The sequence below is a fragment of the Lissotriton vulgaris genome, chromosome 5 (assembly GCF_964263255.1).
Source record: "Lissotriton vulgaris chromosome 5, aLisVul1.2, whole genome shotgun sequence".
In the NCBI taxonomy this organism is placed as follows: Eukaryota; Metazoa; Chordata; class Amphibia; order Caudata; family Salamandridae; genus Lissotriton; species Lissotriton vulgaris.
In genome coordinates this window covers 954,817,190-954,836,520 of record NC_141693.1, presented here as the reverse complement: position 1 = coordinate 954,836,520, position 19,331 = coordinate 954,817,190, and positions in this window count along the sequence as shown.

The window sequence follows — 19,331 nt, the reverse complement described above, 5'->3', positions numbered from 1 at the left end:
ATTTCGCGCATCCGCAATCCAATGCTGATGATGTCACATATTACATCATTCATGACATGGTCAGTGACATCACTGATGACATCACTGATAACATCTCAAATGACATCACTGATGTAGGTGTAGGTAGTTACAGTTAGGATTGGCTACCATAGGAAATCTGCAACATTCTATTGCGAAAGTTTCGGGGGGATTCGTGAAGTGGGGGCTGAGAAAAAAGGGGGGATCCCAAAACGTGTTTTCCCCATGTTAATTTCCAAAGAACGGTCTGACAAGTCTACAGGCCGAACCGCTGAATGGAATTACGCCAAACTTGGCAAAATTGTAGGGACTGGTACGCAGATGTGCCTTTGCTATATTTGGTGGAAATTGCTCCAGTGGTTTTTTAGAAAATTAACTTCAAAAACACATATATATCTATAAGCGCGCTCCGGGCGCTCACCGGTACGCCGCGGGAGTGCGCGAGCGGAAAGGTGATTGGCTGTCGGTTGTCTTTCAACATTCTAAACAGTCTGGAGAGTCCGCCATCTTGTGTCTAGGTAGAATCGAGACACAAGAGGTGAAAAAGAAAGGGGGAAATAATTAAAAGTGGGCACCCCCTGACTCCCTAGGTTTTCTGAGGGGGGCCTAGAAGGACCCTGAAGGGCAAAAAAAAGTTAGTTGGACTCACTGTAACTCGCGCGCCCGCAATCCACTGCTGATGATGTCACATATTACATCATTCATGACATGGTCAGTGACATCACTGATGACATCACTGATGACATCGCAAATGACATCACTGATGACATCTCAAATGACATCACTGATGACATCACTGATGACAACATCCATGTGATAACACAATACACCGAGTCCTCACGCTCTAATCTAACCTATGATACACCCAGTGTATAATACAAACTACCATTCCTAAAGCCATTGACACAGTAAAACCACTTACCACATACACACTCACTGATTTCTGGGTCTACACACACATCCACTCATTCACCCATACAATCTTTCATACATACAGACACTCATCAATACAAGACCAACATATGCACTCATACACCTATAGAGAGACTCACACACTGCCACTCATCCATGGAGTTACTCACACACCTAGTCAGTCATGTAAAGAATCAATCACACTCCCATTTCCACAACTATACAGTTATACACACAAAACCTTCCTTATTTAAACATAGACTAACACATACTTACTATCTTTTACAATCACTGATACAAGTACATATTGATCGATACAGTCACTTATGCAATCACAGGGTGTTATATATAGTCATTTATATATGACAACTCTCACATGCACTGTGTTTTACATATGTACTTACTTGGACATGTAGGAGTGAGATATCCATTTACTCACCAACACACCCATGCACACAGTCAACTGCCCATACAGCTGTTTCCACATGCACTCTTAAACTCATACACCCAGTGAATCAACTGCTCACACATCTATGCACAGAGTCACACACCTCCCAACCACCCACACACACACTCAGTCTCCCATTCAAATACTTGGGCAACCAATCAATAACCCATATAGCCACTCATAAAGCTACTGATCAACACATGCAGCAGCTTACACAACAGACATACTGATGCACACATTCTAACAGTATAGTCACTAACCCATGCATTCAGTAAGACACATTTAATCTCCCACTCATACAGTCAGTCACGCACCTACTAAATCCATTATCCAAACACTCATACATACACTCATTCTACAATATGTTAAACACATTTTTAATTTACAGGAACACACATTTACTGGATGTCATCAGTATAGTATAGTATAGTATGTCAACATATACCCTCAGGCCAAGACGCCAAGACGCCTGAGGGTATATGTTGCGCTTTACAAATACCAAAAATAAATAAATAAATAAATAAATAAAAAATAAATAAATAAATTCATCAGTGATGTCATTTGAGATGTCATCAGTGATGTCACTGACCATGTCATGAATGATGTAATATGTGACATCATCAGCAGTGGATTGCGGGCGCGCGAGTTATAGTGAGTCCAACAAACTATAACGTGGGAATTTCAATGGTTTTGTATGAGTAAAATGTTCTGCTAACTATAACTGGTGTGAAACCTATGTTTATTTTAAGTGAATTTGAAAGGTTTTTTAAAAGCTAATTCCTAACTATAACGTTTGTGAAACCTATGGATTTTTCACTGAATTATATATATATAATGCATCTGTTTAGACACATGGAAAAACTGATGCGTGCCGAGAAAGCGAAATGGTGGGAGGAGAAGTCGCTTACTCGGTACTCGGAGGTCGGCAGGGTCCCTAAGGGGGTTAAGGAGAACTCTGGCCCCGAGTTATGAAAGTCCAGACCCGGAGATGTTGGGCGAGTGGGCGGACTGTACTTTAGATTTATCTGCTCGACTACTACGCATATTGGTTAAATATGCAGCCAGTGACAGGCTCAAACTACAGGCAAAAGTGGATGAACTGAATACGGAAATTGCTTTGATTGAGGAAACCGAAAGTATCAAAAAAATGAGACAGGACATGATGACTAAGTTACAGAAAGATGAGGATGTTATAAAGAAACGCAAAGCCTTTAAATTTAACAGAGATAAACAGGATTACCAAAACGGCAATGTTTTCACCTTTGCTCGAAGATACGGAGCTGCAAAGGGCAAAGGTGGTGTGGCTTCTCAACGCAGAAAACAAGGAACCATGGGGGATAGTACACCCTCTTTAACTTCAACCTCTGAACAAAGCGTTGTCACCGGTAGCGAAAATGAAGAGGAAGGTGGCGGCCCGTCTAATGTGGCAAAAGATGGGGTTTTAATTATGTCTCGTGCGGAGGAAATGAATGTCCTGTGCCAAGACAGGAGAGACACGTTAAGACCCCGGAAGAAGCAGCCGCATCAAAAAGGCGTGCCAACGCTAAGTGGGGGGCAAGGAGGAGGTGCAACAGGAGGCGAAAACGTGAACAAACGGCCTAGTAAAGCCATGAAAGGCAGGTGGAATCGGAAGTAAACTTAGAGAACGCCGCCAACACTGTAATCAATCTCTCTGATGTCATCCTCAATAAGGCCGAATGTCAAATACTGTCTCTTCGACTCTCTTTTAGCCCGGAGAGCAGCTTCAATTACTCTGAAACACGCATGGACGACTTTCGGTTTATACGAAAATTGAAATTGCAGAAACATCATAAAATAAAGGCTAAAAAAGAGGTGATAAACACTCTTCAATATGCAAACAGCCCACCTTTACTTTCTGCAGGGGATGTTGGCCTTTTCTTTGATCTTCGCCAACTCCAGGGCGAACAAAATATGGCTACTGGTGTCCTGGGACTGGAAGGAATGGACTTTGGCGGTACCATCAGAACGCCATTTAAACCAAAATCGGTTTTCCAGCCACTGATGATGCACGACAACCTGGATCGATTTCACGAACTTGTTACCTCTGATTTAAAAGATCTATACAGAGCGACTAATCATGCTGGCACCAAAATGAATTGTAACCAACGGTGCTGCATTGAATTAATTTAAAAATTACAGGCCAATGAAGAACTTGTGATTAAGCAATCGGACAAGGGGGGCAATATTGTCCTGTGGCCGCGACTAATGTATATGGAAGAGGCATATGTTCAATTGAATGACGTATCTTGCTATAAACGCAGTAATTTGCAAATTGTGAAATCTTCTTGGTTGGATTATTATGGGAAATTGGTGGCATGGAAAAGCAGTGGGCTTATTAGCAATGATGAATATCGATTCTTGCATAATGATTACCCTGCCGTACCCTCCATGTATTTTTTTCCCAAGGTACATAAGAATATAAAAAAAACAGGTTGCCCCATAATCTCAGCAATTGGCAGCATAACTGAAAATACATCAAAATATTTAGATTATTTTCTACAAGAATGGGTTGTTACATTGCCATCTTACATTAGGGATACCTCAGATTTTTTAAGAAAAATTCAAAACAGCACTTGGTCTAATGACTTGATTCTAATTACTATGGATGTCACGTCCCTCTATACTTCTATTGGTCATCGGGATGGGGTTAAAGCGGTTGAGCATTACCTAAATCGCAGACCTGCATGCTTTACATTACATAATAAGATGTTGGTTGACATGATTAAAAGGTGTCTGGAACACAACTATTTCACCTTTGACAAAACTGTTTTCCATCAAATTAGGGGGGTTGCTATGGGGGCCTGCTTCTCCCCCAGTTATGCTTGCCTGCATATGGGCTTGTGGGAGGAGCAGGTCCTGAATCAACAACATGAGGAAACCCTTAAGACACATGTCCCCCTATGGCTCAGATACATAGACGACCTCTTCCTTCTGTGGAGGGGGTCAGAAGATCTGGCCATGGAATTTGTCAAAAGATTGAACATCAACCAACTCAATCTGGAGTTCACAGCCCATATGAGTAAGGTGTCGGTAGTCTTCCTTAATGTGGAGGTCTATATTTGCGACAATACGATCTGTACCAGACTTTATCGCAAACCGACATCTGGGAACTCACTACTACGTGCATCCAGTCACCATCCCCAGCACTTGATCAACAGCATCCTCTATGGGGAGATGCTGAGGATCAAAAGCATCTGTAGCAGTGTGGAGGAATGTAAAATGGCTCAAAACAGTTGCAAGGAGAGGTTTCTCTTGAGCGGTTACAATATGTCCATCATAGAGAAGGCCATTCGCAAAACTGAGTCTCTGACTCGTGACACTGCGTTGGCCCCCAGAATCCCTGTGGTATCTAATGGCGTATCCAACAAAGTGAGGGTTATCCTCACCTATAGCAAACAACATGTAGCCATTAGGAACATTTTGAAGAGACATTGGGATCTGCTGCTAAAAGACCCGGTCATTGGTGGGGATTTAATCAAGAACAATCACACTCCACAATTGACCTTTCGAAAGGCAAGATCCATGGGCAATTGTTTGGTTAAAAGCAATCCAGAAATCAGGTCACCTTCCAACTGGTTGTCAAAACAAAAAGGTTTCTTTAAATGCTTTATTTGCAAAGCGTGTAAACATGCAAAAAACGTTAAGGACTTTACCACCCCATTCTTGCCCCAACCTGCCAAAATTAAACGACGTATAACATGCAAAACGGAATGCGTGGTTTATGTTTTGGAGTACCCTTGTGCACTCCGCTACGTTGGCAGCACCAAATTACCCGTGCATATGAGGATTTTACAACACCTCCGGGCGATTACAAATAAAGACCAATCGTACCCAGTTGCCCGGCATTTTGAGGCGAAACATGGCAGTGACAACATCCATCTTAGTTACTATGCCATTGACTTTATACCGCCTACGCGCAAGGGGGGAGATAGAGATAGTGCCTTACGTTTGCTAGAGACCAAATATATCTTGGAACTCAACACTAAGTCCCCAATAGGCTTAAACACCACGGAGGATTTACACACTTGCATATAAATCAATGTCCTTTAAGAATCATGTTATGACTGTTATTTGAGGAAACCTTTGGTATTTTACTCTGCACATACTTATGCCACATTGGATGTATGAATTGACTTGTGGAGTCCCTAATGATGTATAGCAAACCATTTGACCTGACTAATCAGTAAAATATTACCTATACATCTAATTATGAAATGAACTATGAATATGCGCCTACTATACCAGTATCATGCATTTGTTTTTAACAACACAACTATTCATTTTTTGTCTTTCACATATCGGTTTTGATCATTTTTGATTCTTTACCGATTTGAATTGGGTTCACATATTATGTTTATTCGATTATCACGCCATTTGTGCCATTGGCACTTAGGTAGTTGATATAATCGACCACTGTTTTGGGGTTCAGGTTGCCCAATTTAAGTGCTCGCCCACTTGGGCATGATTATTCAGCATAATTGTACAGACTATACCAGAGTACTCATCTTGTGTGGCAATTATAAATTTAACGTTTTTTCACTTTACGTGAATATTTGTTATTTATAAGTCGGGGCTTTTAAAAAAAAGCGGTATTTATACTTTTATTTATTAATAGTGCATTTGTAGATTATTATGCATTGTGATTTTGTACATCAATGAGATTTTAACATCAAAGTTTTAAAATTATACACTTCGGTTGCCACACCATGTAAATGGAGCATTTTAAGCTGTAATTGCACTCTGATAGTCTGTCTTCCAGCTTCATACCCGCAAATGGACAGCTGTTTGTGATTGAATACTTGTACTGTGCACTTTAAATTTGGAACCTGTCCATGAGTAACGCGTCATGTGATCAAGGTCCAGGTCGGACCAAAACGCGTCATGGCGGCATGGGATGCAGGGCAGAAACACTAAATAAATAAGCACGAAGAAACTTTGGGTCCGCGTGTCTATCCTAATCCGTTGTGTGCTATTGGATTATTGGTGGATGGAGTACTGCAATATATATATATATATATATTCAATGAAAAAACCATAGGTTATAGGCCATATATAGTTAGGAATTAGCATTTACAAAACCTTATTTTACTCGCATAAAACCATTGAAATTCCATATATAGTTAGCTAACTATAAGCGCTAACTATATATCGCGCACCCGCAATCCACTGCTGATGATGTCACATATTACATCATTCATGACATGGTCAGTGACATCACTGATGACATCACTGATTACAACATCCAGTGACTGTATGTTTCTGTAAAGTTAAAATATGTTTCACATATTGAAGAATGAGTGGATGTATAAGTGTCTGGATGAAGAATTTAGTAGGTGCATGACTGACTGTATGAGTGAGTGATTAAATGTGTCTCACTGAGTGCATGGGTTAGTGACTAAACTGTCTTAATTCGTGCATCAGTATGTTTGTTGTTGTGTAAACTGCTGCTTGTGTTGATCAGTAGCTATAAGAGTAGCCATATGGGTTATTGATTGGTTGCCCAAATATTTGAATGGGAGGCTGAGTGTGTGTGTGGGTGGCTGGGAGGTGCGTGACTCTGTGCATAGATGTGTAAGCAGTTGATTCACTAGGAGTATGAGTTCAAGAGTGCATGTGGAAACAGCTATATGAGCGGTTGACTGTGCATGGGTGTGTTGGTGAGTGAATGGATTTCTCATTGCTACATGTGCAAGTAAGTACGTATGTAAAACACAATACATGTGAGAGTTGAGATATATAAATAACTGAACATAAGAGCCAGTGAATGTGTGAGTGGCTGTATCGATCACTGTGAGCTTGTATCAGGGATTATATAAGAGAGTAAATATGTGTTATTATATGTTTGAATAAGTAAGATGTGTATAACTGTATAGTTGAGGAAATGGAGGTGTGATTGATTCTTTGCATGACTGACTAGGTGTGTGAGTAAGTCCATGGATGAGTGACAGTCTGTGAGTGTCTGTTTATACTGAGTGTATGTAAGGTTATATTAGAGTCTGAAGAGGTTCATTGTATTATCACATGAGTGATGTGATCAGTGATGACAAATGAGATGTCATCAGTGATGTCATTTGAGTTGTCATCAGTGATGTCATTTGAGATGTCATCATTGATATCATTTGAGTTGTCATCAGTGATGTCATTTGAGATGTCATCAGTGATGTCATCAGTGATGTCACTGACCATGTCATGAATGATGTAATATGTGACATCATCAGCAGTGGATTGCGGGTGCGCGATATATAGTTAGCGCTTATAGTTAGCTAACTATATATGGAATTTCAATGGTTTTATGCGAGTAAAATAAGGTTTTGTAAATGCTAATTCCTAACTATATATGGCCTATAACCTATGGTTTTTTCATTGAATTTTCAAGGTTTTGTAAATGCAAATTCCTAACTATATATCCACTATAACCTATGGTTTTTTCTGTGAATTTCATTGGTTTTTTAATAGCAAATATGAAAAGCTTTAAAATGTCAAGTACGTGATAGATAAAAACATTTTCGTATTTATGCACGCTGATGTGCTTTGAACGCTGCCCCCCCCCTCCCCTCTTTTGCCTTTGTTAGTACTCTCTCTTTGCAGATACAGAAGGGTAGTTAACGCAGGCCTTTACCCCCGTTGTAATCCGTCGTACCTCCTTGTCTCTCCATTTGATTGATTGTTGTCCAAGCATTTACTGTTTTAGAATTGGTTCTCTTTGGATCATTCTCTATTTACAAACAAGCACAAAGTCGCAATACTCTGTTTAGTCTTTGCAGATAGTGAAAAATCGTGTAAAAAAATAAAAGTAATCGAGCAAAATCAGTAGGCCACTAATTGGATCTCTTTTTGACCTCGCTAAAATAGAAATATTAGGAACAACCCTTCTTGAGAAATACGAAAATAGTGAGATGAACTGAGCTCCACACCATGAGGGCTGCAAGACAGCTCGGCTCCATCACCCATCCCGCACAAAATAATGACAAACCCTATGCAAATATTAAAAATATAGACAACACACCAGCAAAGAAATAGGGTAAAACATTTTATTAAAAAACTATTTACATAACGTTGGTTTATAAGATGATGTCAGTAGTGGACCGATGTGTGAATAGATCGAAAACAGCACAAGGCTCCAAGATCCGGATAGCAAGCTCCTGGATGTTGGGTGCCATAGTTTAGAGTTCTGAATTTCAGCCTTTTTCAATGCCTGTGCTTTATTGAATCAAAATGGCGGCTTGACACAAAGCTGACTCAAGCGTTGTTACTGATGCTATGCAGACCAAAACTGGTTTTCAGTTTGTACATTTTTCTAGATTTTTCAATCCAAGTTTGGTTGACTTTGTAGAACGATGGCTTCAGATTTTCAACATACGGTGTGGTGACGCTGACTGGGAGGGGGCGCTTCGCTCCTGCCCCCTCCCCAAGTAAGATTTTCATACGTGAAAGTACGTTAATGGTTTTGGTCCCCGAGATGCTTCGATGTCACTACCATTCTCAAATAGCATAAGTTCTGGATGTTGGGTGCCATAGTTAAGAGTTCTGAGCAGCGCTTGTAACACTGTCTGAAGCTTATTTCCTCCTACTGCAGCTTCACTATTCTCAAAGTAAGTGAGTGTCGTTTGTGGACCTGACTGCATTAGAAAACAATATGATATGTTACCTTCCTAAACAGCTTGACGGAGGCCCCTGAGGGGCGCTGTGATGGCCATGGACTCGGAGAAGACGCTTGGCTCCGACACCCTCCCCAAGTCTTATAGCACTGGTGTAGCCTGAGATCGCCCCCGACATAGGCGGCCGGCTCCCGGGGTCCGGCGGTACTTTTTGCCTTTTGATGACTCTTCAATTCTGGACCTTGTCCCACAATCCGTTTGACCTGAAGACAAGCTGTAGTGAGGCGCCCCTTTATCGTTTTAGTTGCCATTCCGCCCGCTTTTGCTACACTGTGCCTCTTCCGCCATTCAGCTGTTTTCCGCCCGCTCTTGCGACTACAGCGTCTCGCTCACCATGTAGTTGAGATGCGCCCGCTCTAGCGGTGCAGCGATAGGCGGCTGCCACAGGACTCTCAAAATGGCGGCCGGCTCTTCGGTTTTGGGCCTGGTCCACTAAAATGGCCCTGGGACACCTTGGAACTCGGACGCTTGTCTGCTAGGGCTTGGATCCCATTCTCGAAAAGCGTCCCCTCAGCCGTGAAGATTCTACAAAAGTCATGGGGGCCTCCGACTCCCGCAGGCTTCTGGTGGGGAGCGGCTGCCATGATTGCTCGTGGAATGGCCACGACGGAGCTACGAGATGGTAGTGGTCTCATGCTGACGCCAGCTTTAGTCTGAAACATCCAGAAACACTGTAGACTACCAATTCGATCAGTTCCGGTAGCGCCCCAACATGACCCGGAAGAGAAGAACTTGCCCTCCCCTCTTTGACTGATGGTTCTTGTTGCCTGTCCCCTCTGTTGTCATTTAACAGAACTTTTTGGACTGCTGAAAGGGGTTGTGTTCTGAACGCTGGTTGGTGGAGACATTTAGACTATATTCTTGACCTACGTTGTCGCGTAATGCGTTTTATGACACGCCGCGTTAGCGCACCCGGAAGTGATCCGAGGCGCGGCGCGCAGCGCGTAACGTAAGCATAACAGGTCATGTGACTTGTTAATAAAACTTTTCATTGGTTCATTTTACTTTTGTTAATTTAATGATGAAAAGCTTGGTCATATGACCTAAAAATTACGCTTTTTATTATTTTCGAACAATATTTTTTTTTCAAACATATGTTATAATATTCCAGGCTAATGTACTTTCCCGGAAAATTTACAACTGTCTGGCAAGTAAAATATATTCCTTTTTCGAGAAAAAGGGCGTTTCTTCCTTCCATGACGGAGCCGTTGAGTAAAAGAGATTCGGCCTGCTGTCTTAGTCGCCGATGCGCCTGATTATCAGATTCTTATCGATCACTTTATGTTGCAGACATGAAAAACACAACTGCCCTTGACCATTTATCTTTACTGCGTTCCTACATATTATACCTTTTATCCGTCATGTAATTGGACTGCTTTATTTCACTTGCCTTTTACTGATTCGAAAACAGTCACTAAAAGTAAAAACTTTACAAATGAAAATACTACTACCGTGTTTTGTTTTAAAAACCTTTATTGTGAAAATGTCAGTATACAAATACGGGCCTATAACCACGTGGGCCGGCCACGGAGCAAACTCAAATCGTATATGATGAGGAGACATTTACACTGTAGAAGAACGTAACGAGCGGGCCATTAGGTGACAAGAACAAAGGTGTCTAACAGTTGCGGTATCGGTGGACGTACATTTTGTAATTAAAATACGACAGGGCCACTTACAATAACATTTTCTAGATATACATTTGCGGGCAAAGAGTTACGAGTCCCATTTATACCGGCGCCATTTTGGGCGAGGCCGGGCAGGTCCAAGATATAGTCAAAATGTCTCCACCAACCATCGGCCAGACCAGAACCCCTTTCGGCCCTTTATGTTACAAGATGATGTCTTCCATTCAGAAAATATTGGTGGCAGCATTTTGAAAGGAAACAGAAACAGCCGTTCTCCTAGTGAGTTTCACATTGTTACATTTAGGAAGAATGTTGAAGAGTAGTATGTGGAAAATCTGAAGCCATTTTTCTACAAACTCTCAATCAGACTTGGATGGAAAAAAAAACCTGAAGAATGTACAAACTGAAAACCAATTTTTGTCTGTATAGCACCAACAGTAACGCTTGAGTCAGCTTTGTGTCAAGCCGCCATTTTCATTCAATCAATAGCGTCCCCCTGCACACATTCAGGGACCTGGTCGTGTCTTCAGATGAAACGCATTGTAGGAAAAGAAGCAGAAAGGAAAAGGAAAAAAGTTCCGCCGGACCTAGTGAAGCTGCAGCAGGTGCAAATAAGCTTCAGACAGTCTTACAAGCACTGCTCAGAACTCTCAACTGAGGCACTCAACATCCAGGACTTGCCATTCGGATCTTGGCGCCTTGTATTTTTGTTTTGTTTTTGATGGAAGGGAAAGAACAAAAAACAGACATTGAAAAAGGCTCAACAGTGCAGGGCGCCTTGTGCTGGTTCCGACCTATTCACACATCGGTCCGCTACTGACATCACCTCATAAACCAACGGGGCACCCCACGCCGACTTTCGGCGCAGCATTGTAGGATGGACACACCAGTGCGGCAATTTGATGGACACCACCTCGGTGCCATCCAGATCTCGGCGCGTTCATTCATTCAATAGCGTCCCCCTGCACACATTCAGGGACCTGGTCGTGTCTTCAGAAGAAACGCATTGTAGGAAAAGAAGCAGAAAGGAAAAGGCAACAAGTTCCGCCGGACCTAGTGAAGCTGCAGCAGGTGCAAATAAGCTTCAGACAGTTCTACAAGCACTGCTCAGAAATCTCAACTGAGGCACTCAACATCCAGGACTTGCCATTCGGATCTTTGCGCCTTGTGCTGGTTCCGACCTATTCACACATCAGTCCACTACTGACATCACCTCATAAGCCAACGGGGCACCCCACGCCGACTTCCGGCGCAGCATTGTAGGATGGCCACACCAGTGCAGCCACTTGCTGGACACCACCTCGGTGCCATCCGGATCTCAGCGCGTTCGAGTCACTGTGCCGGAAGAGTGACCGGAACTCAGCTGAACACGCCGTCTTTCGGCGCAGCATTGTAGGATGGCCACACCAGTACGGCAATTTGCTGGACACCACCTCGGCGCCATCCGGATCTCGGCGCGTTCGAGTCACTGTACCGCAACAGTGACCGCAATTCAGCTGGACACGCCGTCTTTCGGCGCAGCATTGTAGGATGGCCACACCAGTGCGGCAATTTGCTGGACACCACCTCGGTGCCATCCGGATCTCGGCGCGTTGTGCTGCCTTCGGCCTATTCGCACATCGGTCCGCTACTGACGCCGCCTCACGTGCCAACGGATTTTCTACGCTTTTTGTAGCCCTATGTCGCATAACAGGTCATGTGACTTGTTTATAAAACTTTTCATTGGTTCATTTTACTTTTGGTTTCCTAAAGATGGAAGGCTTGGTCATATGACCTAAAAATAACACTTTTCATTGGTTTAGAACATTTTTTTTTCCCAAACGATGAAAGCCCCACCTTGTTTCTGGATCATTCAGACTGAAGCTGGCGTCAGCATGAGAGCACCACCATCTCGTGGCTCCGTCGTGGTCATTCCGCGAGCAATCATGGCAGCCGCTCCCCACCGAAAGCCTGCGGGAGTTGGGAGCCCCCAAGACTTTTATACAATCTTCACGGCTGAGGGGACGCTTTTCGAGAATGGAGCCCAAGCCCTAGCAGGCAAGCATCCGACTTCCAAGGTGTCCCAGGGCCATTTCAGTGGACCAGGCCCAAAACCGAAGAGCCGTCCGCCATTTTAAGAGTCATGTGGCAGCCGCCTATCGCTGCACCGCAAGAGTGGGAACAACTCAACTACATGGTGAGCGAGACGCTGTAGTCGCAAGAGCGGGCGGTAAACAGCTGAATGGCCGCCACCTGGGGAGGCCCGTTCACGCCGCCTCCCCCCCCCCCCCGGGCCGCCGCACGCCAATTTTTGGAGCAGCATTGTAGGATACCAAAACCAGTGCGGCAGTTTACTGGACATCACCTGGGTGCCTGTCGTACATGTTGTGTCAGCCATGTGACACTGGACACAGACCGCTACTGACGAGGCCTCCCCCCGCACCACCCGGGACGCCCCACGCTGTTTTTCTGTGCTGCATTGTAGGATCCCTAAACCAGTGCGGCACCCAGGCGACATCACCTGGGTGCCGTCCAGAACTCTGCACGTTGTGCTGCCTTGGGACTATTCGCACAACAGACCGCTACTGACGAGGCCTCCCCCCGCCCCACCCGGGACGCCCCACGCCAATTTTCGGAGCAGCATTGTAGGATCCCTAAACCAGTGCGGCACCCAGGCGACATCACCTGGGTGCCGTCCAGAACTCTGCACGTTGTGCTGCCTTGGGACTATTCGCACAAAAGACAGCTTCTAACCATTGTTGCTTTTTGTGTTAATAAATGTTTAAATGTTTTTAGTTTTTGTTCTGTTCATTATCGTTAAAAGTTAATAAAGTTTTATAACCTTACTTTGTTGGAGTGTTATCTATTTTTTGAAAAACGGGTGAATGGGGCCTTGAATCGGGTTATTGTCATGTGTGGGCTTTGGAAGTGTGCTGCTGCAGGATCGGACATTTCAAACTCAAATGCACGTTCTTTTTCTTACCTTTCCGAAGCATGGAGCGCAATAGCAAGCAGAGAAAGGGTGATGCACGTGTTGAACACTACCTGACCTGGCAAGTTGCTGGCAGTGCCCCCCCGCCCGCTCCTGAAAGAGGGCACACACACACCGCCGCCCCGAGTACTTCAGAAATCTTTAAAAGACCATGCGCTTGTTCATGAGGCTTAAATGGTTTATCACCTCTTCTAGAACCCCTACATCGACCCTCTGACGTTTCATGGAAAAATTACCATGTAACACAATACCAAGCCCTATCAGCTGAAACCCCCAAGGAATCGTGGGGCATATTAGCAAGGGGGTTTATCTCCGCTTTTTTGGCTTTAAAAACCATGAAAGCGGAGATAAAATTATTTCCCTATTATCAAGCTGTCGCTAACACCAGTTAGTGACACCTAAAAGGAGATAGCGACCATCTTGGGCCCGGCTTTGCATGTCAGTGATACTTATCACTAATGACATGCAAAGTGGCGTGCCAAGATGTTAGCGACTGGAAACAGTCCCTAACATCGCTACCTTCTATTACCAACTTTTGGAGATATTCGCACTAAGCGCGAATATCTCCAAAAGCTAACACCTGCCCTGAGCAGGTTTTAGCCATGTTATCCAATGGGAGGTGGATAACATGGCTAAGAGCATTAGGTCGATAATACATGAATATCGCTGACTTTTCTGCGATAATAGCAAGGTTTATCTGCGATAAAAATCGCCGATGTGCGGCGATAATTTTTGTCTCTAAACAAGTTATAGACAAAAATTATCGCTAGTTGTTAGTAATATGCCCCCGGGTTTTTGCTTGCAGAAATCGGGAGGCGGGAGACTAGCACTGAAATCAGTACTCACACGCCTGAATCAGGAGGATTGGCATGTCTGAATTCTCTACAGCTGGGGCCATAAACTACATCCGCAGGGGTAGGTGATAGCCTGGGACCAGCCTGGCATCTAAAATGGCTGCCGTGCACGACAAAATTGTGGCATTCGAAAAAAGGCAAGATGGCGCAGCCGCTGGAAGAGATATATCAACATATATCAGCCTCCTCAGCCACCCTCAGGAAACATAGGGGATTAGGATATGTCTCCCGCACCCCCTTATACCTAGTACTTTAATTAACGAAGCACAAAATGGCGAATTCCCGTTTCGCTACCAGTTTGCGGCCCAGTTCGCGGCCCGTGAAGCGCTTCTACCGTGAAAAATCATTTTTTTTTTATTTTCCCCACGGGACCCTTTAATAACCCCAACAACATTCCTAGGGGGTCAAGAGGGGGATACCTTGCCCCCTTTCATTAAATTCCCCCTTAGTTTTTCACCTTTTCTTCTCTCTCGATCCTACCGAGAGACAAGATGGCGGCCGCTCCGGACTGTCACGCAGCAAAAAAAAAAAAAAAGCTCACGCACAGCCGCTGGAAGAGATGTATCAACATATATCAGCCTCCTCACCCACCCTCAGGAAACATAGGGGATTAGGATACGTCTCCCGTACCCACTTATAACTAGTAATTTAATTTACGAAGCACAAAATGGCGAATTCCCGTTTCGCTACCAGTTTGCGGCCCAGTTCGCGGCCCGTGAAGCGCTTCTACCGTGAAAAATCATTTTTTTTTTCTTTTCCCCACGGGTCCCTTTAATAACCCCAACAACATTCCTAGGGGGTCAAGAGGGGGATACCTTGCCCCCTTTCATTAAATTCACCCTTCGTTTTTCACCTCTTCTTCTCTCTCGATCCTACCGAGAGACAAGATGGCGGCCGCTCCGGACTGTTTAGAATGTTGACAGACACCGGAGAGCCAATCAGCTTTCTGCGCGCAAAGTTCCGATAAGCGAAAAGTAAGCGGACCGGATCGCTGCCCAGAGCGCTGTTACAGATATATATCTTGATTTAAACGTTAATTTCTCAAAAACTACTGGAGCACATATATTGAGACCTAGCAAAGGCACATCGGGCTAACAGTCCCTACAATTTTGCCAAGTTTCGTGCAAATCCATTCAGCCGTTCGAGCTAAAAGTGAGTCCAACCGCCCTATGGAAAACTCAATGCAAAAAACGCGTTTTGGGACCCCCCTTTTTTCTCAGCCCCCCCTTGACGAAACCCCACCAAATTTTCAGGAGCTGCTCAGAAACAAAATGTGCCATTTTCCTGAAAATTTCAGCCGATTCCATCCACAAACGCCAAAGTTATTAGACATAGAATTTTCAAAAGTCCCATAGGGAATTTATCCTAACTATATATACCTACTGGCGAACGCCAGTAGGTAATATATATATATATATATATATATATATATATATATATATATATATATATATATATATATATATATATATATATATATATATATATATATATATATATATATATATAAACAGAACAATCTTCAAGTAAACCACACTCCTGCTGTGGAAACGAAGACACGGACCCAATGGTTGCAGTTAAGGAGATCTTTAATGAAAACCTCGCTGGTTACGCGTTTCGAGCAACTAGTGCCCTTGGTCACACACCGCGCACCAGGTCAGCTACAAATTTAAACCATTTTTTTACCAGTGATGCTCCACCCATTAACGTGAGTCACAAGGTGTAGACATAGAAAAAACACGTATTCAATTGTGAGCTACGTGCACACCTATATTTACAATCTAAAAAATACCAGTGATGATGGCACTAAGAAAAATTATATCTGCATGAATGCATTTATACTGACATGTTACACAATAGCCATGTACAAAAATATTTACAAATATCAGTCCCATACGGAAATGTGTCCATTAGGTTTAAATAAATCTATATACACCTTAGAAAAATATATATACTATCTATATACAATATCACAAAGTTGTATCTAAAATATACATATACACATATAAATATATATCCATCTATATCTTACAAAAATACACACTCTATTCCTATATACAAGTCCACATCCATTACAAACCCAATTTGGAGCTTCCATAACATTTAAATAGACAAATGGACACATATCAATATATAATTCATACTAATAATTTGAATAATGTACAGCTTCAATATGTACATGTACTTATAGCGTGCCAACACTGATATTAAACAACCCACTAGTGATAAGTCCTATTACAAATTATATTGAAATTATAGTGAAAGTGCAAAATTGTGAGCTAAAAACAGGTTATTGGTTGACATAAGATTTGTTAATCACCAATTTTTACTTAGAGTGGATAGAGAGATAATATTTACATGAAGGCAATGTACATCAAGATCTGTATGATCAAAGAATCCTTGCTGGACTCCCATACGGTGCCAAGTCGGCGCCATCTGGTATCAGTTGTTGATTTCAGAAAGACCTTGAGAAGAAAAATATGGAAAAAACCACATGTGAATATTGAGATGAATAAGACTACAACAGATGATGTAAGTCTTCAGTGGTGTTTAGCCCATTCGGGTATTTGCTGTCTAGTTCAATGATGTATTCGGTTTCCTTTTTTCGTAGCAGTCTTTCTCTGTCGCCTCCTCGAACGAGGGGCGCAACCACATCAATAACATAATATGATAAGTTGGATAAATCATTGTTATGTGTGGACTTGAAATGACGTGCTACCGGGTACGTACTGTCACTGTTAACAATGGCACGCAAGTGTTGCAAGATCCTGGCGTGCACCTGTAGCTTGGTGCTGCCCACATATCGTAGGCCACAGGTACACGTCAGGACATATATTGCAAACTCACTGTGGCAGTTAAAGTATCCCCGGATAGCTTTCCTCCTAGAACTGAAAGGTGTAAAGTAATGTGATGTGTTGACACCGAATTTACAAGCCCTACAGGAGGAACATTTAAAGAAACCTTTTTGTTTAAGCCATGCGCTACCATTACCTAGTTCTGGGCTATTTTTGACTAGACAGTTGTGCATACTAGGTGCTTTTTTGTACGTTATAGTGGGGGCACTGGGGATAATATCACCCAAGACACTGTCAGTTAGAAGAATAGACCAGTGCTTCCTCACAATGGACCTTATTTGTTTTTCTTGTTTGCTGAATGCCAGTATGAGTCGAGGGGCAGGGTTATCTGACTCCAGTTCAACACTTTCAGATGTCAGAAGAGATTCCCTAGGTTTCGCTCGGCATCGCCTAAGTGCGCTGTTTAAGACCTTGTCATTATATCCCCTGGCTTTCAGTCTGTTCATCGTGATCTGTGCCTCATGTTCAAAGGTTTCAGGAGTGCTGCTGATCCTCTTGACTCTTAGCAGCTCCCCATACGGAAAATTGGTGATTACGTCTTGGGGATGCTTACTGCTGGCGTGTAATATACTGTTGCCAGCCGTCTGTTTACGATATAACGATGTGGCAACAGTATTATTAGCAATGGTGACATGTACATCTAGGAAATCTGCTTGCTCTTTGCTGATGTGGGCCGTAAAGAACAGATTATCATTGTTCTGATTGAGAGCATCAACAAAAACTTTAGCGCTTTCCTCATCCCCCTCCCAAATACAAAACACATCATCAATAAACCGTTTCCAGTATTGAACCTTATGAAATCCAGGAGTGTTAGTGAGACCGCGCTCCTCCCACCAGCCCACATGCAAGCATGCGTAGCTGGGGGAGAAGCACGATCCCATCGCCACACCTCGCACTTGTCTCCAGACATTCTTAGCAAACATAAAGTAATTGTTGTACAAACACCAATGCACTAACTCACACAACATCTTGTTGTGTGCATAATATTCACAAGATCGAGAGCCAAGGTAGTGTGTGATGGCATTCAACCCTTTAGTATGGTCTATGGAGGTGTATAAAGACTCAATGTCTAAAGTCAGAATGCACCAATTTTCACGCCACTGGATGGAATTGAGTTTGTTTAGAAAGTCCCCCGTGTCTTTCAAATAGCTAGGCAGATCTTTGACAATGTCCTGCAGAAAAAAGTCTATATATTGTGAAATATTCTCCCCCACACTGTTTATGGCCGCTATTATGGGGCGGCCCGGAGTGGGAATTTTCTGCTTATGAATTTTAGGGATCAAATACAATATCGGTATCACCGGGTGTTCTCTGTGAAGGTAGTCAAATTCAGCCTGAGAGATCAAATTATTTCTTTTGTAAGACATTAACATTTTTTTCAAATTGTCTTTGGCTCGTTTGTAGGCCATCCCATTTGATCTTTCATAGCAGGTGGGGTCGTTTAACTGTCTCATGGCTTCGGCTATGTATTCTTCCTTTTTCCACAAGACAATATTACCCCCCTTGTCAGACTTGTTAATAACCACTTCCTGATTTTGACTTAGTTTTTTCATTAGAGTATTATACTGTGTGATCCTAGCATTGTTCTTGTTAGTTCGTGCCTGTATAGTACGGTTTAACCTTTTCAGATCTTCCGTCACGCATTCGTGGTAAATGTCAATTGCATCTTTAGGCATGACAGGTAAAAAGGTGCTTACCGGCTTGAAAGGACTTTCTCCAGCTCCTTTTTGGCGAATGTCCACATTGATCAATTCTCTTTGGGTATTTGGAACACCTTCATCATCCGGTGTTGAGGCCGCCGCATTTCCCAGGTCACACAGGGTGAGCAAGAGTCTAGCATCTCTCGCTGCCGGGGCTGCTGGAACTGTGGCAATGGCACTGCTATTGGCAATGGTGTTGGCAGTACGCTCCTTGTTTTTGGTCGCGGTTTTGGACGCAAAAAACTTTCTAAGCTTAAGCTTGCGAA